Genomic DNA, 23,099 nt, shown 5'->3' on the forward strand with positions numbered 1-23,099 from the left:
ACAGCGGAAATTCTTGCCTACGTGGAAGGGACCCTTTGAGATCATCGACAAGATCTCCCCTGTGGCCTACAAAATCCACATCCCCAAAGGTCCTTTGGCAGCGGGGGAAGACAAGTGGGTCCACATAAACCAGTTGAAATGTTGCCATCCCAGGCACACTCTGCAACAACTGGAGGAATCCTCTGGAATCCTAGCGAGTACTGTCTCAGATTAATTCAGTTCCAATCATAAAACATACCACATCTAGTCTCTAAATATTGTGATTTGCATGAAACTGTATCTTAGTTATACTGTTTTTTTTTTCAAAATAAGAATGTAATGTTTCGTTATGATGAAATGCATATGCTGCCCCACTATCTCAACAGTGGTGGAAAAATGTCTATGAATAGGTATTGCCGCTCTTCCTTTGTCGTCCTAGGAGAGATGAAACCATGGAGAATGACCAAGGAGGACGATCCGGAGACCGGGAGCAGAGACGCAACGGGCCCAGTGTACCGCCCAATATTCCCATCAGGACCGGCGAGGAGAACCGATCGACCAGTACCGGATGGAGGAAAAGATGCTGAACTGTGCCATCTACCGGAAGAAGATGAGAACTACATCCCAGATCTTGCGGGTCCCACCAGTGAAGGATCAGATGGCCATCGCAAGAAGGGGGGCTTGTGGGATGTATTTACCCATGCATCCGAGCCCTTCCTCAAAACTGTGCAGTACTGACATGGAAAACATCATGATGGCCAGAGCTTCCCAGAAAATGCACAGGGAAATGCATGAAGAATAGGCTGCCACTCATTTTTGCCGATGTTATGGGCACAGAAGGACGCTGCCTAAAACCACCATTGGACTACCCACACAGTAGTCTGAAACCATTGGGAGTGGCAATGCTGATTGCCAAAAGCAAACCCACAACTGTTGGGAATTCATTTTCTTAAATCCCAAAAAGGGGTGCAGTACCAGTACTCACCACTATCCAAAAGCCGGCGTTTTAAAACCACCAGATTTTGTAGAAAACTGAATAAATGAACCCAAAACATGCCAAAGAAAGACTTACTGAGAGGTGGATCCAATGTAAAGTTATATTCTGAAGTGACTTGAAGGTGTATAACAAGACTGGCTGAGCTGTGGATTTCAGCAGTTTAAGTAAATTTGGACTGAAAGACACTACAAATCTAAATGTTCAAATTGATTGAGTGACCTACTTTTGAGTGTCACATAGGTTGAAATTGTTTAAATGTCATAGTTTTAAACTTAGAATCAGCATTCTAGCTGCATATGTAAAAATGTTTAGTTTTATTTGAATGCAGAAACTGGGGAACAAAAAGTGACATTTTATCTGAAACTTGGCTTAAGGAACTGGATTCTGCCCACCAGCCACCCCCATTAGGAGTGAAACTTGAGTCATAGCTGTGTTCCCAGGCCTATCTGCCTTTTGCTGGCCACACTAAGGATATGCCATCTCTCTGATAATTGAATTAAGGGGAGCCCCACAGAATACAGGAGCTCCGAACAAAGCCCTGTCCTGACTCAGGCAAATGTTTTATTGCAGATGTCGTAAAACAGCTTCCTCTTGGCAGAAGCTGGGAGTGGCAGGGTCTCTGAGCTTGGCAGAAACTGGAAAGACTGGTTTCTGTACCATGTGACCTGAAAAGACACACCTCTATAGCCAGAATATGGTTTTAGAAAAAGATGAATAACTCATAGTACGGACTTGTGAAAATTATTTAAATGATACCATAATTCTTGTGATTTTTCTGCCCACATTTTAAGAGGTTTTTCGAACTGGTGGCATGTTCAGGGGGGTTTTAGCGGAAAAGAGGATATTACTCAAAATGTGTGCATGTGAAAAATCTGACACTTCATCAACTAATGTCCATACTCCTTGCGCACATGTGTGTAAATTTGGGGTAATGTACGGTATCGCAAACCAGTTAAAAAAGTGCAAAATATTGCCATTTCTGAATGCAAGCTCCCAGGAAGAGCAGAGTTTGAACAGCGGATACCTCCTGTGATATGTGAGGGGTGCGTGTAATTTTAAAACAATATGTACCTCTGCAAATATGTATTTGGTTCAAATCTAGATTTGTGTGTAAGTTGACAGGAGGAGTGGACTTTCTGCAGGCTGTAAAATGACATCACTCTGACACAACTTAGCTCCCCCAATCAGGGGAGAAATGAAAGCTTGGCCAATGATAAGTGGAGAGGGGCTGGCTAGCGATGCTGCTCACACACACCCATTTTAAAAACACATAAAAGCAGAGAGACAGGACAGATAGAGACCTTCAAATCCATTTGCTGCGGGACGCTCTGCTGGAAAATCCATACTTTACCTCCATCAACCTTTAGAGAAAGCTGTGCAGAAAGATCCAGACTTTAAATCCCTCAATCTTCAGAATCCAGAGAGAGAGCTGATCCAGACCACTGTTAGCAGAACCAGAGAGAGCAGACCCAGATCACTGTGAAGTGCAGAGACCAGAGTCCAGTTTAAAACCTGACCAGATCCGTGGCGAGGTCCATTTCACTCAAGAATATAGTGTGAGTACCTAGAAAACTGTGCAGAACCAATCTCTTAGTTAAAATAATATAATCCAAGCTATTTTAATCTAAGTAGAACTGCCTCCTAACTGTCACCTGTCATTTGCAAAGCTGTCACTTGTCATTTTCTAGTTGCAAGCTGCACTTGTCTTTTTGAACTTTAAAATTTCAATCTGAAAAACGACCTTTATTCAATCGCTCATATCTCCGCGACCGTTTGTGCTAGAGACTTGCAGTAACTTTCCTCTGAAAGCTGAGATCCTAGGCTGTCTTAGGACCCCAAAACGATAGTGATAGTCCTTGTAGTTCCTCTGTAATCGCGCTCGGCGCATTCGCAAATTTAGCCGCGATTTGACATTTTGCCGCGATTTGCAAATTTCTTCACGTGTAAAAATCTGCTGCTGCTTGCCTTTCACTTGCCAAAAATTTGTTTAACCTGCTAGTTACACCCTAGATCCTTGCTAAAGTGAGCCTGGACTAATATTAACTTGATTTCACTCACCCTGAACCTCTAGAGGGAATTAAAAGCATTTTAGCATATTTTTTTTCTTCATTTCCAGCACATTTAAAAGCATTTGGGCCTGTGTTTTCAACTTCCGTAGTCTAAGTTGCTGGGGTGAACTGAATTACATTTGAATTGCATTTCTGAGAATTGTGTGCCTTCCTTCCATTTCCCTGCATTGCATAAAAGGGGGGGTGAATTGTCCAAGAAAGTGATTACATTGTCTTTTGCTGCAATCCTATCAAGTTATTTTCTTTACTGCATTTCATTCCACATTGCATCCATTTGAAACCATAAAAGTATTGTTGCTATCTTATCCATTTCATGTCAACTCCTTAGTGATTATAAAGAAGTGTGCTAGTGCCAGATTCTTTGTTGTTAATCTTTATCATATCAGATTAAGTGTGCTATTCAATTATTAATTTATTCTAAAGTGTAATATATATATATTGTTTAAATGATCAATTAAACCTTTTAACTTGCAAAACAGAACTACTTCTTGGCTCAGTGGGGTCAGGAGGATTCCAAGAGAGGGGTGTTATATAGGGGTAGTCATCCAGAACGCATGAACTGGACATAAAGTTATATCAATAAGGGTTTTCATTCAGTATTATAGACTAGGCGTTGACTTAGCTGTAGTGTTGAATTGAATCCTCTTACAAGTCAGGTGGTATGCTGCTGTGGGATGGCCTGGGTCATGTCCTCTTATTTACCCATTGTGGGACCATTTTGTGCTGGCTAGCTGCCCTTTCCTTCTGCCCTGAGCTGTCCCAGAACCTTGGTCAGGTGCTCTGTGCTCCTTTCACCTTCTTTGTGGATATTGGTGCTTCAGCCTTAAAAGTAGCACACTCAGGTCTCCTGTTTGTTGCTCTTTTGGTTCAGCAGGACCTCTGCTGGATTATTGGTGTGGGTTCCTTCTCTACAGAGGTCCCAACAGTGAATAGCCCAACCTATATTTTGAACCTAAACTCACTGTTCTCCCACTGTTCCTGAGCAGAATATAGCACATCCAGTGCTGTGGCAACTTGTCACTGGGTCCTAGGTTCCTGTTATGTTCTTTGTATTCTTCATTTGTTGTCCCCTTTGTAAGGGAATAGTGGGGCACTGAGGTCTTCCTGTACCATAATATTAATTGGATGGGATTTTTAGAAGGAACCAGTGATTCTTAATATTTATTTGTAAATAATAAATCACTGACGCTCCCTCTTTGCCTTTAAGCAACATTATAACAAATTAAACATTGTATCACTTGTTTCTGAATGGGATTCTGAGTTCAGTGGGGGCTGTGTTGTAATGTAAGTCAGTCTTGTATTGTTTCACTGGCCAGGAGTGCATGCTGATGGAATGTTGATGTATGCATGATAGACAGCTCAGGAGAATGTTGAGTGAATGTGTTTGTGAGTGTTCTATGAATGTCAGTTGGGGGGCATGAGCTGGGAGTAAAAGGATGGCCGGTGGGCCTGTTCCTCTAATGTTCACTTGTGTCTAAATGAACCTGTGATACTGCACGTAACTGCAACCTCTACACTTGTATAGATGTACAATAAAGCCTTCCTGGAGTAAACTACATGGCTCCACAGCTGGTCTGTGTATGTATGGATTGAGTCCAACCTTAATACTTAACATTGGTGACAAGGATATCCAAGAACCCGCACCAGGCCCCCAGCAGCAGTTCCCACCCAGAACATTTCCCCCATGGGAGCATAGTGTGGCACAAAGCAAAGGGTGGTAGTGCATGCAGGGGTTTATAGTGAATATGTTGAATGCAAAAATGTTGAAAAAATAAATGTCAAAAAAAATATTTAAAATTTGTTTTTTTTTTAATGGGGGTTCCCCCCTAACCCCCCATTTTTTTTATTTTATTTACAATTTATTTCTACTAGCTAAACCCCAAAAAAACATACAAATAAAAAAAAACATTCAACATTATTTTCGACATTTTTTTTCCCGACATTTTTGCATTCAACCAAATGTTTTCGACTTTTTTAACTGGATACCATATGCGGGCTACCAGCTTCAGCGCTCCGACAGTCATGAGGAGAGCAAGAGAAAAAAAAACAAGGGTGAAAATCATTTCACTTGTGTTGTGGCGACCGCAACGTGCATTCTGCTGATGTATTGGGATTGCTTGGAGATCAACAGCACTAGCACCGATTTGCGGAGTATTGCAGCCCCTCAGGCCTATGCTGGAATGTGGAAGCAGGGGCCAGTAGAAGTGGGTTTGGGCCTGGTGCTAGTCCATGGGGGCTGTTGGGCAGCAGGCACCCAACAGTGGCCCTGCGTTCCAACCATGCCATTGGGCTGGAACGCATGAATCAGGGCCCGGGCCATCAGCCATTGCTCTTATCCAGAAGATTGGTCATTGGAAAAGAGAATTTATCAACATTCTCTGAGTGAGGACACACGTTGATTTGTGTGTACATTGGAAGAATGGAACATGGAATTTTTATTATTGCGCTGTTTGCAGATTGTTAAGCCTTTGATAAACAGAACAAAAAATGTTGTAGCAGCAAAAGAAATGAAAGCGCCTGCACCCCGCCATGCGCATCGCTGAAATACAAAGGGGTGCATCAGTAAACTTCCAAAGGTACAATACAGGTTTCGCAGCTACGCCGAGATACTGATTTTGGCTGACATGTAATGTGGGCAATTACGACTTGGTTTAATGACATGAGCAGCGACCAGGAGCCACAGTAACTGTTCTTTTCTTTCTTCTTGGAAATCATTTCAAGGTGTGCTGGTTGTTTTTATTTTAATTTAGGCGAGTAGATTGTAAAAACACTGCTGTGAGGCACTTATTTAATTCTGCTGCAAGGAAGAACGCTATGCTGTGAATATTGTGGTTTCATTGTTGAAAGACAAGTTTAGCTTTTGGAAATGAATGTATTTTGTGGATTACGCACAACGATATGTGCAGCTTGCAAGACATTTCAACAGTAATTGAATCGTGTTATGTTTAAAAACATGCTTGTACCATAGTGGACGGTTGCAGCACCATTTCAATCAAGAGACATTAAGTTATTTCAAATATGAATATGGGTGTTGATTGGGATTTACGTTATTTGAAAATGTTTGGAAATTATATAACGCAGAATGCATGTGTGAATTAATTTAAAAGATTTGGGAAGTGGAAAAAAACGTGTTTTCGATTTTGGAAATTCTATTGATTGTTGCAGTTTTAGGGTTCTGGTGATACCCAGAATTTGAAATGCTTGATGTTGGGTCGTTGTCATGTGACCTGGTGTTAAGTGTTGTGGTCCCAAATGTTCTATCATGTTGCGTTATCGCTATCCAGCAGTGATTATTTGTTAGACGAAGTGTGTCTAGTACTGTGCATGTAGGCTATTTGTAGTACGGCCTCACAGTGTAGCATTTGCATCCAGAGATGAATTAAAGTTGAGCTGATGCCATACAGGTGTGTGCATCAGCAGTAAAAAAGGGAAAAGTAGGTACAAGTGAAAGGTGAATTTGTAAATTGTGCGCATGCCAGGAAAAGGTAAAGTGGTAAATGGCGCATGTCTGGAAAAAGTTGGAGATTGTGCATAGAGTTGGCCGAGCACAGGCCAGGAAAAGTAATTTGTAAATGGTGCATTTACTGGGAAATATTCAAAGAGTTGGCATGAATAGGCCAGGATAAGTCATTGAATAAAAATGTATTAAATAGGAACCTTAAAAGTGCATGAACTGTGAAGAGTTGAAATGCATGAAATGGGAAAGTAAAAATGCATGGACTAGAGCAGTTAAAAGGTCCATAGGGATTTAAAAGGAAAAGCAGTTGCAGTGCACTATGCTGGGTATAGAGTTGTGTATAATTGCACATGTATAGAAAAGCTAGCTAGATTGTATACATGTTGTCCAACTTTTCTAATTTAGTTTCTTTCTTTGTTATTTAAATAAGATAGTTATAGTTGGTTACTGGTGCTGCCAGAGGCACCTTATTTGTTGAATTTGTTATATGTTTTGTGATGATGAGGGTGTGTGCAGTGTGTATGGTGCATGCATGTGTGTATGATTGCACTGGATGTATGTGGTGTGGGTGAGTATGGATGATGAACATGGTTTGCTTCCCAGTGGTCATGTTGGAAGTGGCGTACCACCACCTGTTGTGAGAGGTTTGCTTGCACGCGTTGCTTTGCTGCCTCATTCCACCATCCTTTTGGTATGTTTCAGTGTAGTGTTGAGTGCATGCAATGTTAGTGAGGTGTTAGTGTTTGATTTTTGGTGATGCTGGTGATAGTTGCATACACAGTTGTTTGAAGTTTTGCTTGAGCGTTTGACTAGTACATTGGTGGTTGATATTCTGGTGGGATGGTAGAAATTGGGCGATAAGTGGGAGCCGATTGCAGCTGTTTGTGTCTTCAATGTGAGGGTGGAAGTTGGTGGATGATGTGCCCCTTCTGTGTTTGTTGTTTCTGTTATGGACACCACATTCCCAGTGTATTAGTTTGTGGACTTCTGTGGCAATGTTTCGCTTTGGGTCTGCATCAGCGTTTTACGATGCATCAGGGTCTGGTGTTGGGCAATCCGTTGTCCCCCCCCCCCGTTTTTTTTCCTCGCCTCTTTGTTGTGATTAGTTTCTTGTGGATAACCTTGGGTGTTTGTGCCAGAGTGTGGCAGAGTCTGTGTCTCGGGAGTGGCAGATCTGGATGGAAGGTTGTTGTTTGTGGTTAAGAATGTTGTGTGTGCGGTTCTGTATGGATGGGAGATGTTGTGGTGTGTGATTGGTTATGGAAGGCAGATGTTGTAATTTAAGTCAGTCTTGTATTGTATCACTGGCCAGGAGTGCATTTTGATGGAATGTTGATGTATGCATGATAGACAGCTCAGGAGAATGCTGAGTGAATGTGTGTGTGGCTGTTGTATGTATGTCAGTTGGGGGGCCTGAGCTGGGAGTGTGGGTCTGTTCTCATAATGTCCACTTGTGTCTACCTGAACCTGTGATGTACATGCTGCAAGGAACTGGAACCTATACAAATGTGTATATGTACAATAAAGCCTTCCTGGACTAAACTACGTGGCTCCACAGCTGGCCTGTGCATGTATGGATTGAGCCCAACCCTAATACTTAACAGGCTGTTTTGGTCCAGTGCTGTTACCTTGTTTATGTTAAGCTCACTGACTGACTATCATGTGCCAGCCAGGCGTTGTAACCCTCCTTTCTCCCGTATCTACCAGTTCTGTCTAGTAATAGTTCCTTGTTAGGATTGGTCCCATACACTAGGAGTGAGACATGAAAAACACAGTGTTCTTTCCATAGTTTGGCAACGCTTTCATGACTATGTGTATGTATCTTACCTGTATCTAGTAATCCCTGCCCCCCCCCCTCTTCATTCGCATTATACATTATAAGGTGCAGGGTATTTTGGCACCAGGTTATTATACTGATTCTGGCTTAAGGGCGGCAAGGAGAATCCTTTTAAAGCCCATTTATGTTTTATGTGCAATACTTATGTGTTTTTCAGTAAATCTGTGGGTGGAAGAGAGGTAGGGTTGAGAGGAGCATTCATCAATTTGGGAGATGTTCTTTGAAGGGCCCTCCCGAAAATGTAGCTTGGAGGGGACAGTGTGATCTGTATCGTGCATTATTTCCAGAGACAGGGAGTGTAGCATGATAAAACCTGTTTCCAAGTTGTTTCCCTCCTGCAGTTCTTGGTTACCATGTGCTCTTGCACGAGGCTCTGTCTAAGGCTGATAGAAGCTGTGCCTTTATGCCCTCACACAGGCACCTTTGTTGGACTATTCCATAGGCACTGATATATTTGCTAAACGTGTTATTTTGCTTTACGTTTTAATCTTACGTGAATAGTTAATATCGTAATGGTAAATTAATTAAATTACCTTCACGTCAAAGAAATGTGACTTACTAGCTGAACGGATTTCTCATTGTTTGCTACATGTGGCCCTGAAACTCCCTTTCATTTACTAACATCAGTTAACCAATAATCCAGCCAGGCAACTACTGTATGATTGTCTAACACAATTATCTTATGAGGCTTTTATACTTCATGAATACGCTACTGTAGCAGTCGAGGGAAGAAGCTTGGCTTGCCATACATTGGCATATTCCTGCTTCGGGAGCCAGACCTTAGAGTTCCATTCATCCTCTATGCTTGTAAGAGAATGTCAGGGTGATGCTATATGCATGGGTAGCTGGTTGATCTCACATAGAATGTTATGTCTAAAACCTGAACCAAGAAACGTGTACCACCCTTACTTGGAATACACCTTCTTGTCTCCACCTGCAGCATGTCTCCTGCATCTGCCCAGACCTCATCTTCATCCTCCTTCAATGATGGTTAACTTTAAAAAGGACCCAATGCAAAAGGACCCACTGCAACAAGACAGCACTGTGTGAGAGGGCAGCCGACCATATCCACTACCCATCTAAAACTAATTTAGACATCATGCCTCCTCCCCCCCCCCCGTACAGCTGCTTTCTAGGGCCTCCAGAGGTCATCTACTTCAATCCATAAGGCAAACCACCTCTCAGTGACCCTCACAACTCCATCAATTGACTGATCTACCAAAGCAAACCGGAGAGGCGCCTGTGGTCATCACATGTTCACAGCTGCTTAGCCGCCTGCCATTAATAGCAACTCTCCAAAGGCACCTCTTACCTGATGGTGAGAAACTGGCAATTGCGTGCCTATGGAATCACTTGTCAGTAATGCACCTCTGCATCCCTCCGCCCCTTCCCATTGCCTTCTGCAGCCTAGCCATGCCCAATCGACCTTTCGTGTAGGGTAGCCTTGTGAACTGTTCCTCCCTGATTGATACTGTGTCTTCCACAAATTGTACACTCACCCAGCACACCCTTCCTCTGGAGACTGGGGCACCCACCTTGTAACTTCTTCTTCATGTATCTTGCCCTGCTCATCTCAGTGCACCACCACCTACTGGATCTTCCTGCGCACCAGGCTAGAGACCTGAGAGTCCTGCAAAACCCTTTCATTAACAGTGCAAACCTCAGCCATGAGCTCCAGGTGCCTTACGCTAAGTTGCCAGTTGGCTGTCTTGTGTCAGACATAAAAGGACTGGCATGCCCCCATGCAATGAGCATGCCCAAACCAATCATTTACATGCTGGCAGAGCGGGTGAGTGCAGCACCGTCATCTTCCATCTGGTGAGCTCCCCAGAGGTACTGTAATCTTGTTTGTTGTTCAATTTAAACTACTGCTTTTGCCGCGGGTGCCCCTCGTCCGTGTGCAGCCCTTTTTGCCTGCTTCCAGTTCCCCTTCCGTGTTCCTTCTCTCCCTCTCTCTCCCCCCTCCTTCCCACCCGCCTCCCATCCAGCCCACCCGCTCCTAATTCGCTTCTCCCTCCTTTATCCTGACCTCCCCAGGGCAGCCCTGCGGCTAAGGGCCCCTAGGCAAAGGATGGCTCCTACTTGGCGGCTCCCTGTGTCTGCAGGTGTGCGCAGGGGACGCCTGCTGTCTGACACCTCCCTTCTGTCTACCCTGTTCCTATAGATGGTTTGCCACCTGATGTTTTGAAATTGGACCGTATCAGTACCGTTATACAATTTGCATTATGAAACCTAAGCCTTCCTCCCTCTATTCATGATTCTTAAATTTTGCTGTGTTTTTCTCATGTTATAATATGCACTGTCTCAGTATTTAAAATTACATGTGAAACCTAGGCCTTCCTCCCTCTATGCCGGATTCTCAAATGTAGGTGTGTTTTCTCTCCTGTCTTAAAATGTGTATTCTGTAAGCTCCTTTAATCCTGATTTTCGTCATCTTGTCCTATTGCGCAACCTGCTTGACTCTCGCTGTCTCGCCTGCCTACTCTAGTGTCCTGCTCTAGTACCTCCACCTCTCTCCTCTCCCATCGACTCTATGGTGTTCTCTGTCTCTTCTATCATCTCCAACTGCTTCACCATCGACTATCCTGCTCTCCTCACTAAATCTGGTAGGAAGAAGTTTAAAAAGGACATCCTGGTCTCCAACCCAGGCCTCCTTATCGCTGACACCTACACCAGTGCCTCCTCTAAGGAAACTCTCACCGACATCCTCTTTGTTGTTCCTTCGCCAGACCTATGGACCCTTCATATGATCTCTGTGCTCTCGCCTTTCTTCTCTTCTCCCATTAATGGTGGCACCCGTTGGGACGCCCTCCTGGACTCTTCCATTCCTCTAAGATCATAATTCATGTTTACTCAATTGGGACAGTCTTGGTCCAAGGCCCTCAGGCCAACCTTCTCCTCTTTGATAGACGCTTCCTGTGCCTCATCAATTTCCTTTCTTCTCCTGCTGTCACCTTTCCCCTTTCCGTAGCGACCTCGCCTCCCCCCTCTGCCTCCTCCTTGGCTACCTTGCCTTCTCCTTCCCTCTCGGGCTCCTCCTACACCTCCGAAGGGCATACCTCTGACCTGTACCCCTCCCCGGAAGTCTTTCAAGAATGGCAACCTTCTCGATATTTTTTTTTGATAAAACATTTTATTGATTTGAGACAAACAAACAACATAAGCACACTGTCGATACAGGTCATTGATTGTTTCCCACCGTTATTACAGACAACATTTCAAAATTGAGTTCACTGCCTCTTCACAGGAGCTACATTTGATTTCCCCACTTTATTGGTACCCTGGATGTCGAGGGGCGCCACATTCTCTTTTCTTATTCGCTCATACAGAGTCACCTTTCAGTGGGCATCTTCCCATTTTTGCCATAACTTTTGCGCCTTGGCCGGACATCCTGGCCGTGTATACCCTGTGCTCCATTGCAACACAGATGTCTACGTCTGTTGTCCATTGTACATAACTCAGAGTCACCTCCGACCCCTATTTCTGAGGAATGTTTCTTTTGATAAGTGCGGTAGTGGTGAACACAAAAAGTTTTTCATATTTTGACAGGTCGACTTCATCGTCTATTCCCAACAGTAGCAGCTTAGGATCTCTGGGGATCTCTTTACCTAGGACTCTGGATAGCTCGTTGCAATATGCGTCCCAGAACTGCTGAATGTGTGTGGATGTCCAGAGTATGTGAAAGAAGGTACCTTCCTCTGTCTTGCATCGCAGGCAGCTTGGGTCATTTACCCTTCCCCATTTGTAGAGAGCCACTCTAGGATAGTATACTCTATGTAGTATCTTTAACTGTATCAGCCTGAGCCTTGACGATATGGCTACCTCCCTAGGAAACATCAGAGCTATAACCCATTCTTCCGGCAGTATTGTACTCACATAAGTCTCCCATTTGGTCTGTAGAGCTCGCAATTCTGTCGTGCCAAAGTAAGTTATGGCACTATACAGTACTGACGTCACTTTCTGAGTGATTCGTTCCGGGATGAGGTTCCTTTCTATTAGGGTGAATTCCGGCAATGCGGTCATATCAGGGAGATTGCCTTGTAGTACGTTTTGCAACTGAGTATAATGATATTGTTCAGTTTGGGGAAGTGTGAGGTTGAGCGCCAGCTCCGAGAATGGAATTACGATGCCCTCTCTCACAACATCACCCATTGTTAGTGTTCCATGTTGGGACCAGAGCAGCCATTTGGGGAGATTGTATACACCTGAGAGATTTCTGTTGTTCCACAGTGGTTGGGCTAGCGACAGCTTGTTGCCCCATCCCACAAATTTGTGTGCGTCCGCCCAGATTTGGGTTAGGTGTGTCCACATATTGGAGATGTTTGGACGGGCCCTTTTCCTATAAAGATATTGCATGACAGGGTTTTCAGGAGTGTCAATTTCTAATGTGCGGTTATGCAGCGCGGATTTGTCCCCGTGCAGTTGGTCATTTATGATTGTCAGTTGGCTGGCCCAATAGTATGTCTGTATCCGGGGAAGCCCTATTCCGCCCTCCCAAATGGATCTTTGGAGCGTGGCAAGTGCTATGCGGGGGGGCCATCATTCCACAGCAACTTTCGGATTGATTGATCTATTTTCCCGAATACGTTCGGGGGGACGTGAAGTGGGGCATTTTGTAATATGTATAGGAGTCGGGGCATGGACATCATTTTAAAGAGTGCTGCTCTGCCTAGTAGCGCCAGGGGGAGGGATGCCCAGTGTTGGGAATCTTCTGCGAGTCTCGTCATCACTGGGTGTACATTTCTGGGGACATAGTCATTGAGATTATTTGTGACGAGTATACCCAGATACTTGAATTGCTCCCTTTCAACCTGATAGGGGCATTGTGGGGGTATCGCTAGTTCTACCTGCCCCAGCGGGACCAGGATGAACTTAACCCAGTTGACCTGTAGGCCGCTGAAGGCACCGTATTTTTGTAGCACTCCGGTAACTATGGGACAGGATTTTACTGGATCGTACAGATATACAAGCAAGTCATCAGCATACAGGGACACCCGGTCTTCCCAGCGTTCCGACCAGCGGAAGCCCTTCCATGTCTCATTGCCTCTCAATAGTATCGCGAGTGGCTCGATTGCTATCACGAATATCATGCCTGACAGAGGGCATCCTTGCCTGGTTCCCTTTATTATTTTAAAGAGGTTCGATGTATAACCGTTCACCTTTGTGACTGCTGTTGGTGCTTTATACAGTAGTTTGACCCAGCTCATGAATTGGGGCCCAAATCCCATTCTTTGCATTATCTCCCAGATCGCTTCCCAGTGTACCGAATCAAACGCCTTTTCAAAATCTACCGCCAACAGGGCTAGTGGGCCCTGAATGGTGGGCGCGTTTTCTATCGCTGTATGTAATCGATGTATGTTCATGCGCGTGGATCTTTGTGGCATGAATCCACATTGATCCGGGTGAATCAAGGAGGATATAATTGGCTGGAGTCAGTTAGCTAGTGTTTTCGCTAGGATTTTGGTTTCGGTGTTGATGAGAGAAAACGGTCTGTAAGAACTGCATCTATCCGGGGGTTTGTCTGCTTTGGGTATTACCACTATAGTGGCTTGTCTCAGGTCTCGTGGGAGGAATCCCTCGCTGTGGGAAGTTTCATACATTTTTAATAGATGTGGTGTAATTATGTTTGTGCCAATTTTTTTCCACACCTCTACCGGGAAGCCGTTGGGCCCTGGGGTTTTCCCAGGTTGGAGGTCCGCTATGGCTGCGGACAATTCGTTCTCCATGATATTTGTGTCTAGGAGGGCAGTTTGTTTGGGTGTTAGAGAGGGAAGGGTAACTTCCGCTAGGATTGTGGTATCAATGGGGGAGGTCGGTGCTTTGTAAAGCTCCCTATAATAGGAGGCGAACCCCTCCGCGATGTCCCGGTCTGCTGTTAAGAGTGTGTCCCCCTGTGCCCTAATCGTCCTGACATGTCTGAGCCCTTCATCTCGCTTCTCCAGCCATGCCAGCATTTTGCCCGCTTTATCCCCAGTTTTGTACACTCTAGCCCGCATTGCTGTGTGCGCCTGTTTGTTGTTGTCGAGGGCGATGTTCTGCAGTTGTTTTTGTGCTAGTTGCAATGCCCGGAGAGATTCCAGTTGGCCTTGGGATATATGGGTTGCCTCTGCCCTCTGCACTCGCAATTCCGCTTCCTGGATTGATTTAGCTTGTTTTTTCTTATGGGCCGCAATCCAGGAGATAAGTTCCCCCCTTAATACTGGTTTTTATGCTTCCCACACAGTTGTTGGGCTGCCTACAGAGTGTTTGTTCACTTCAAAGTACAATTCTGTAGTTTTTTGTACATGCTCCAACAGTTCTGGGAAACCCAGGTAGTAACTGTTCAGCCACCAGGTAGGTGGGGGGGCGGTCTATCGGTGTTGATTTCTATCATGAGTGGGGAGTGGTCTGATATGCCCCTGGGTAGGAATTGCGCTGCAATTACTAGGTGTATTTCAGATGTTGGCAGAAAAAAGTAGTCAAGCCTTGATAAAGAGGCATGTGCCCCAGATAGGAACGAGTATTCCCTCGTGTCAGGGTGTAGGTGCCTCCACACATCTTTCAGTCCCATGGCATCCGTAAATGAGGCTAATTTAGTGCGCGAGGAAGGGTTTCTTGCGCGGGCATGTGTGCGATCAAGCTCCAGGTTCATTACCTCATCGAAGTCTCCCCCCACTATCACCAAGCTCGAGGGATCTGCAGTGATTACAGGTGTTAAGTCGTTGATTAGGGAGGTAAATAAGGTTGGTGGGGCATAAATGGATAACATGGATATGGTGCGTCCCTAGAGAGTCCCGGTCATATGTACATATCTGCCTCCCGTGTCCTGTGCAACGGTTAATAGTTTGAAGGGCAATCGCCTGTGTATTAGGATCAGGACTCTCCGGGCCCCCATGGAAAAGCCTGAGTTCAATGCTATGCGGTAATTTGATCGCTTGAAAAGGTTTCAGTTCGTGCCCACTAAGTGGGTTTCCGTTAGGAAGGCTGCGTCTGGCGCATGCCGATTTAGTTGTTGTAAAACAAGGCGCCTCTTAATGCTACTTCCCAGCCCGTTCACATTCCAGGTCATAATCTTAATGGACTTGGTGTTATTCCTGTTGTTGGATTCCATCATATCAGATAGGCATTGGCCGTGGCGGGTTGTGCTGTGTGTGTCGTGTGGTAGTGAACTTTATCTCTCCGGTGGGAGCCAGATCCCGACCTATAGTGTGCTGTAATGTCTGGGCCCGAGTGAAGCCACAGGCCATTTTAGAATAAGGAACTAAACAAATAAATTCTGATGCAATTTCAAACTCCCCTACCCACTCCCCATACTCCGCCCCAACATGAAGTATCTGTCGCCCGAACATCAGTCCGAGCTTGCCAATGGTTTGCTCGTACAACAGTTAACAACCCCTACAACTTTTACAAGTGTTCCCACGTAACTAGGGGGGGGTGCGTGTGTCTGAAACGGCCGCTATATGTTTCCTCATCCGTGTCAAATACCTTGTTGCATTGTTTCCATCCGATGCCGATCCTCCGTCGTGGGTCCCGCCATTTTGGGTGATCACTTGTACCTTGTCTCCCGCCTCAGCCCTCCCCCACCAGTGGTGGCATAATGTCATCACGGTTCGGTGGCTGGTCCGGGGGGAGTCTCTGGCCGGAGGATTTCCAGGATGCACGGGTCTGCTTCTTCAATTCGGTCTCTAGTCGCCATCTATGTGTAGTTTTGCCCATCTCCATGCCTCTTTAGGGTCAGTGAAGTGGACTGTCGTCCTTTTATGGAAAATTCTCAGTTGGGCCGGAAAGATTAGGCCATATTTGACGTTTAGAGAGTGCAGCTGTCTTTTGATTTGCTCAAATGATTGCTTCGCCTTTTGTACTTCTCTTGTATAGTCCGGAAATTAGGCAATTCTGGAGCCATTATGGGTGATCGAGCCCCTCGTGCGTGCCATTTGCAACAATGCGTCCCGATCTCTGTAATTCAGGAACCATGCCACCACTGTGCATGGCGGGGATCCAGGTGGGGAATGCCCCGTGGGCACTCGGTGAGCTTGTTCTATCGAGAAGAATTTGGAGAAGCTCTTTTTGTCGAACAGGTCGATGAGCCATTGTTCCAGGAACAGTTCCATGCAGTCACCTTCTCCCTGCTCAGGCAAGCCTAGGATGCGTACATTGTTCCGTCTCGACCTGCCCTCTCCTTTGTCTACTCTCGCTTCCAGTACCTTCAGGCAGGCTGTGGTTCTGTGGAGTTGCTGCTCCAGGCTCCTTAGTCCATCCTCCGTCTCAGATATACGCTGCTCGGCCTCACCGGTGCGGGACCTCAATTTTTGGAGATCATTGCGTAACAGCGAGACATCCACGCTTATTCCATCAATTTTCTGTTCCATGGAGGCACGGGAATCGGCGATCGCTGCCATGATGTCCTTCAGAGAGATTGCTCCTGTTTCCTCCTCCATTGTTTCACTGCAGTCTTGCTCTACCGGTGCATTCGCTGCGGCAGTGGTGAAATGATCAATTTTGCTTTGAGTACCGGTTTTCCTGGATTTTTCCTTTCCCATGTCAGAGGTCTTTACACAGGAGTTTCTGCATAACATGTGCTGCCAGTGAGTCTGATGTCCGATGAACACCTTTCGATATGGACGCTGTGTGCTGGGGGCCAGTTAGGGCTTGGCAAGGGGACAAGTCTTGGTTTGAGGCACCTCAGGCTCTTCTTTTGCAGGCTTCTCACTTACACTCATGCGGTGTCGCAGCCGTGTGCCGCGCGCGGGGTGCTCTAGGGAGTCTCGTCCGTGATCATTGCCCCTTCGACCGGGCCTGTCCTTGTGTGTGTCCTCTTCAGGCGTAACACTTTCTCTCTCCCGGACCATCCGGAGGACGAGCGGGAAGCTTGCCACCCCCCTCAGCGGGACGGGCGTCGGGGTGGAGGCGAGGCGGCCTTCCTCTCGCGGGCAACCCCCATGTAGCCCCGCTCCATGCCTCACCATCTGTTACTGTCCACCCACACCCCCTCCGCGTCGGGGGACGCTCCAGGTCCGCTCTCCGCACCTCATGTCTCCTTTAGCCAGCGTCCGTTCACAATCTTGTATCTTTGCTGCGTAGGCAGGTTTACATCGGCACGTAGCCCGGCGCCATATTGGAATCGCTCCCTCTGAACACTTCGGGGAGATCTCTGTCCTCCAGATGCCTCACCGTCGCACTTTTCACTACGATTTTCTCACGAAAATTTGCAGCAGCGGTTCCCGTCGCCGAGGGTGTGATTAATAGTTGTCGTTCGACACGGATGGCAGGCGATTTAAGCAGGATGTATGTAGCGGGGCCGGGAGCTCGAAGGCTTACGTCTGCATCGTTCGGTAGCTGGCCACGCCCCCCAGCCTTCTCCATATTGCCGCTCTAAACTCTCGCTCTGCTGTCAAACACTCCTCTGATATCTGCCGTCTCCTGGAGGAACTTGACTTCGATGTCCTCGGTCTGACTGAGACATGGTTCATGGTCAGCTCTGTCACTTGCTTTGGCACACTCCTACCTGATGGCTACAACATCCTCTCTGCGCCCATGTCCAACCATTCTGGAGGGGGTGTAGCCCTGATTTCCCCCTAGTGGATTCCCACCTCTGTCACTCCTACGCAGTCCTACTCCTCTTTCAAATGCCTTATCTGCAGGCTCTCTCTCCCCCAGCCATTCCCTCACTGTGGCTAGTATCTATCGGCCACCTGGTGAAATCTCCTCAGTCCTCTCTGAGTCGGCGTACCTCTCCTCCTCACTCCTGGCCTCAACCATTCAACTCCTCCTTCTTGGAGATTTCAACATCCTCATGGATGCCTCCTGTCCTCCCTCTTGGCTCTTTGGTGACCTCTGTGAATCTTTCTCACTCACCATTCTCCCCTCTGGCCCAACTCTCTCTGCAGGGCACACGCTGGATGTTCAGCTCTCCTCAGACCTTCCCCTCTCTGTCCTTCTCCCCACTCCTCTCTCTCTCTGGAGTGATCACTTTCACCTCTCCTCCCACCTCACCCTCCCTACCCCTCAGGCCAAGCCACCTCCATCACTGCCACCCACCTTCTCGGTCATCCGACCCATGAAGCGTGTGTCATTTGAGGCTTTCGCTGGCACATTCTCTCCCCCTCCTCCCATTTGGCTGGCTCTCACCCTGACACAGCCCTCTCCACGCTCCACTCTACTATATCTGATACTCTTGATATACTTGCCCCTGTCATGAGAATCCGCCTGATACCCAAAGCCAAGTGCAACTCCTGGTACGACTCAGACCTCGCCACTCTAAAACGCAAGTGCAGGGTGGCCGAAAGGAAACTGCTTGCTTCATGTACATCCTCTGACAAACTGGCCTGCCCCTGCTCCAAAGGCAATACTGGCTCTCTGTCCTAACCAAGAAGAGAGCTCATATCCAAGCCCGCTTCTCTGCGGCATCCAACAACTCGGCTGAACTCTTTAAAATCTGCAAGGAACTGGCCAATCCTGCTGCAGTATCTACCTCTCTTGTCCCTTCCCAGGCCCACTGCACAGCACTGGCCTCTCACTTCATCTCTAAAACTCAGGACATCCTGCCCTCACTCTCCTCCTTTGCCCCCTCCGTCTACTCCCTGCTCTTCCTCTGGCCCTTCTGAAGCCACCTCTCCTCCCTCCTTCTCTGCCTTTCCCCTGTTCTCCACAGACGAGTTTTCTAGACAAGTCCAATCTATGAAAGTCTCTTGGAAACAGCTTCACCCCTGATCCTCCAAAACTATCAAGGACCACATCAACTATCTGGCTCCTAACCTGGCTGATTTCTGCAATCACTCCTTCTCCACTGGAGTCTTCCCATCCCCCCTGAAGCACTTCCTTGTGCACCCTCTTCTTAAGAAACCCTCTGCCGTCCCCTTGTGCCCGGCTAACTATCGCCCAGTCTCCATCACTCCCTTCCTGGGCAAGCTCAGGGAGAAACTGGCCATCTCCCAGCTTAATCTCCACTCTGAATCTGTTTGTTGTCTTCATGACCATCAGTCTGCTTCCGAGCTGCCAGAAGCATGGAAACTGCTCTCCTGAACATCCGTAAAGACTGGTTCTCCAACCTTTACGCTAACACCCCCTGCATCCTCATCCTGCTTGATCTCTCTTCTGCCTTTGACACTGTCAACCATGCATCCTGCTCAACCGTCTCCGTGATAACCTGGGTATCACTGGTCAGGCTCTGGCATGGCTGACTTCTTTCCTCTCTGACCGACCCTCCCAGTCCAACTTGGGTCCTTCCTCTCCGATATCTTTTTCTCTACTTGTGGTGTCCCCCAGGGGTCTAACCTCTCTCCCTGGCTGTTCAATCAATACCTGGCACTCCTTGCCCACCACATCGCCGCTCTCTGCCCCAACTTTTAGTGCTATGCGGATGACACCCAGCTCATTTTCAGGCTACCCTCGGTCTCCTCCTCTGCTTCCCTCCTCTCTGACTGTCTGTCTGATATCCAGGAGTGATGTGCCACCAATGACCTCTGCCTTAATGACAGTAAGACTGAGATTCTGCTCATCGGAACTCTAGCTCCCTCCTTTCCTGTAGCTCTCTGGCTGTCCTCCCTTGGCCCTCTTCCTGCTCCCACCTGCAAGGCAAAAAACCTCAGGGTCATCTTCGTTTCCACATTCTCCTTCTCCCCTCACATCTCCGACGTCTCTAAGAAGTCACATTACCAGCTGCACCTCCTCAGAGGTATTCTTCCTTTCCTCTCCTTCCCCCAGAAGCTCACTGTCTCCAGAGCTCTGGTTCTCTCTAAGCTGGACTATTGCAACAGCCTCTTTCTTAATCTGCCTGCTTCTACTCTCTGCCCTTTTCGAAACAGGACTGCGAGACTTGTCCTTGGCCTCAAGCCCAAGGATCGTATCTCTCCAGGACTGAAATCTCTGCACTGGCTCCCAGCGGCTGCAAGGATTAAGTTCAAAACCATCTGCATCGTCCACAAGGCTTTCTGGGGCCTGGGGCCTGAATACATTCAACTCTCTCTCCCTAAATATCTTCCATCTCGAGTTCTACACTCACCCGCCTACAACTCCCTCAGAGTCAGTCGCTTCTCTAAGCAACGAGTTGGTGGTAGATCTCTATCTTTGGCTGGGGCCTCCCTCTGGAATAGCCTCCCCTCCTCCCTTAAACTTGAGGAGAACAATCTCCGGTTCCGTAAACACCTCAAAACCTTTCTCTTTGCCTCTGCTTTTTCTCCTCCTCTCCTCTGCTGTCCTCCCGGGTATTACCGGAACTGCACCTGCTACCTGGACACCCTCTGATCACAGACCCTGGTGCCTCCCCCGCCAGCACCACACACCTGCACTGCCCACCTGGCAACCCCCACACTTGGGAACTGTTTCTGTATCCCTACAGTCCCCCACCAGCCCTTGACACCTGACGCCTGCACTTACCCATGCACTTGCCACATGATGGCTGTTACTTACTTTTGTTTATCTATTCCCATGTACTACACTGTCCCCGCCCCCTTCCCACGCACTTGCATGATCTGAATGACACCTGGCCTAGTAGGATCACTGTCTGTCCTCCCTTTGTTCCCCTCCCTTGCCTCGTCGCGCCTTGAAACACTTGTGTATAGGCGCGTTATAAAAGCCATATCATATCATTAGTAATGCTTTTATGCACTGCAGAGACCTCCCTCTCTCAAGAAGAATGGAGTCCAACACTTCATGGGCTGTGACAGCTATTGAGGAGAGTATCCAAGGCCATCTAAAATGCTCCCGGGTTCCCGTTCTGCATTGTACCTTGGCGGGCAAGGCAGTTTGGGCAGGCAGCAGCTCTTGCATGAACAGATGTCATTATGGTGACATGGTGAACTGGCCCTCAAAGTGAGTTTACATACTTTCTCTATTCAATAGGACACAGTGCACACTGCCAATGTGCATGACTTGCTTAGCCCCCCTTTACTTTCCCATGCCTCCTGTATTCTATGATAAATCATCGTGTCCCTTGCTTCCTCAGAAAGGATATTGTCGCAACAGGGAACCACCATGTCAACTCTCTTTTACAGGGCCTACCTTCTAAGGCATCTCTACTGGGGTTTGCTCTCTCTGCCAGTTTCCCTCCCTATCACATGGGCCCTCCCTTTAGGGCTCTCAAACTGACAGGGCTTAGTCTCACACTGACAGGACCTCACACTGGCTGGGCCTACCCCAAACAGCACCCTTACCAGGGCCTGGCCTCAATGTTGCTTCCCTGATACGCAAGGAGACCCTTCAGGAAGCCTTTGGGAGGATAAGGCTCAGAGGAAAGGTGCCATAGACAAAAGGATAGAAGGGATGCACTGGGCGGGGGAGGGAGAATAATGCTTTGTGATATCATGGATGCATGCTATTGCTTCTAGGTCTTGAGGTCTGCTTGGGCCAACCCTTCAAATTGGGTGGTTTACATACATTCAAATATTACTGCAGAGCAAATGCCAGAATATGAATGATGGTGCTTTACTTTCTGTGAGTCGAGTGTGGCCTAGTCCATAATATATTTTGTAAAAACGTGAATGTTGGTGGATAACAAAGTTTAGGGAGGGATTAGCACGGTCTGACTGAGTAAATATAATATCGACAGCCTGTCACCTTGACAGAGGGATGTTACTTCTAAGGATGGATTCCGTGTTATGGTGCTACTAGAATTCCTTGCATAAGAGTGTAAAATCGTACTAGAGGCTGCTGGATTGTGCAGCGTATGGTCGGCCTGGGGACTCAATTCAAATAACCGAGGCAGATAGCATTAGAATCGACTGAGTGAAAGGTACATGGGGTGCAGGCAGATTGGAGAGGTGCGCTGTGACTTTGTAGCACCCTGTTGCGTGGCAATGTTAGTGATTTGATTTCTGTTTGAGTGGGCACCGCTGTAGTTACTATATTGTACTGGAATTCGAAAGTGTGTGACATTTGTAATTGGAAACTTTCTATGTGTTCTTAGGTCCTGTTGCCAGAATAGCCCCAGTCGCACTGTGGGGAATCGAAAGCTACAATGGATAATGAATGAGTTTGGAAAGTCCCAGTCTTCTCGAAGGACCTAACGTGAGTGAGCGGTCCATTTTACAAATATACATGAACAATATTCAATGTCTCTGTTTTTTTTTCAAATGTACTTGTATTTTGCTTCACAGTTATAGAAACTAGAAAGTGAAACCACTCGTGACCTATGGTGGTTGCTGTTGGAGGCAGCAGGAGCAATACTTTGGACTGCTGCCGCTCGTAAAGGAAGGGAATTTCTGTAGTTAGGGGACAGTTAGGATTAATTGTAGTGTTGGTTAGAATGAGGCTTAATTGATAATAGAACCTATGTAGAGTTAGGGAATAAGGTTAGAATTTCTGAGCGTTTGGAGGCATATGATTTGTGGGTAGAAGAGGAGCATCACAAAGACGAGGGGCAGGATATTAAAGAGGAGAAGCAAAAGGAGTCGACCCCAGATATGTTTTGTAGGCTGTGTTAGAGCTCGAAAGGAGTTTGTTACACAAGCATTTTGTAGGTATGAGAGTACACCAAAACCCTGTTAGGCACACAGACATTTTTGTAGGTGAGGAAGTATGCAATAGTAGTATTAGACGAACAGCACATTCTTTTTAGAATGGGAGAGCTTGAATGAAGTATTAAGCACATGTGAATTTTGTATGTGTGGCAGGACGCTAAAGAAGTGTTTGGCACATGCGGATTTTGTAAGCAGAGGAGTCGGCAGAAGAATGCTTTCACACACATGTTTTTGTTGTATGGGAAGACAGCAAAACAGTATTTAATCACGCATGCATTGTGTATTGGTGTGGGTACACTAAAACACTATTAAAAACATGTGGATT

General features: G+C 46.8%; 1 long non-coding RNA gene across 1 annotated transcript in view; it reads left to right on the forward strand.

The window, feature by feature from the left end:
• Positions 1-10,106: 10,106 nt before the first annotated feature.
• Positions 10,107-23,099, forward strand: part of LOC138527816 (uncharacterized) — a 96,806-nt gene continuing 83,813 nt past the window's right edge. Inside the window, exons 1-2 of the long non-coding RNA XR_011284052.1 lie at positions 10,107-10,172; positions 22,222-22,322. This is a non-coding gene — a long non-coding RNA (uncharacterized lncRNA). The remainder of the gene's footprint in view (positions 10,173-22,221; positions 22,323-23,099) is intronic.

Source organism: Ambystoma mexicanum, chromosome 7q (genome assembly GCF_040938575.1).
Source record: "Ambystoma mexicanum isolate Mex_15411 chromosome 7q, UKY_AmexF1_1, whole genome shotgun sequence".
NCBI classification, from domain to species: domain Eukaryota; kingdom Metazoa; phylum Chordata; class Amphibia; order Caudata; family Ambystomatidae; genus Ambystoma; species Ambystoma mexicanum.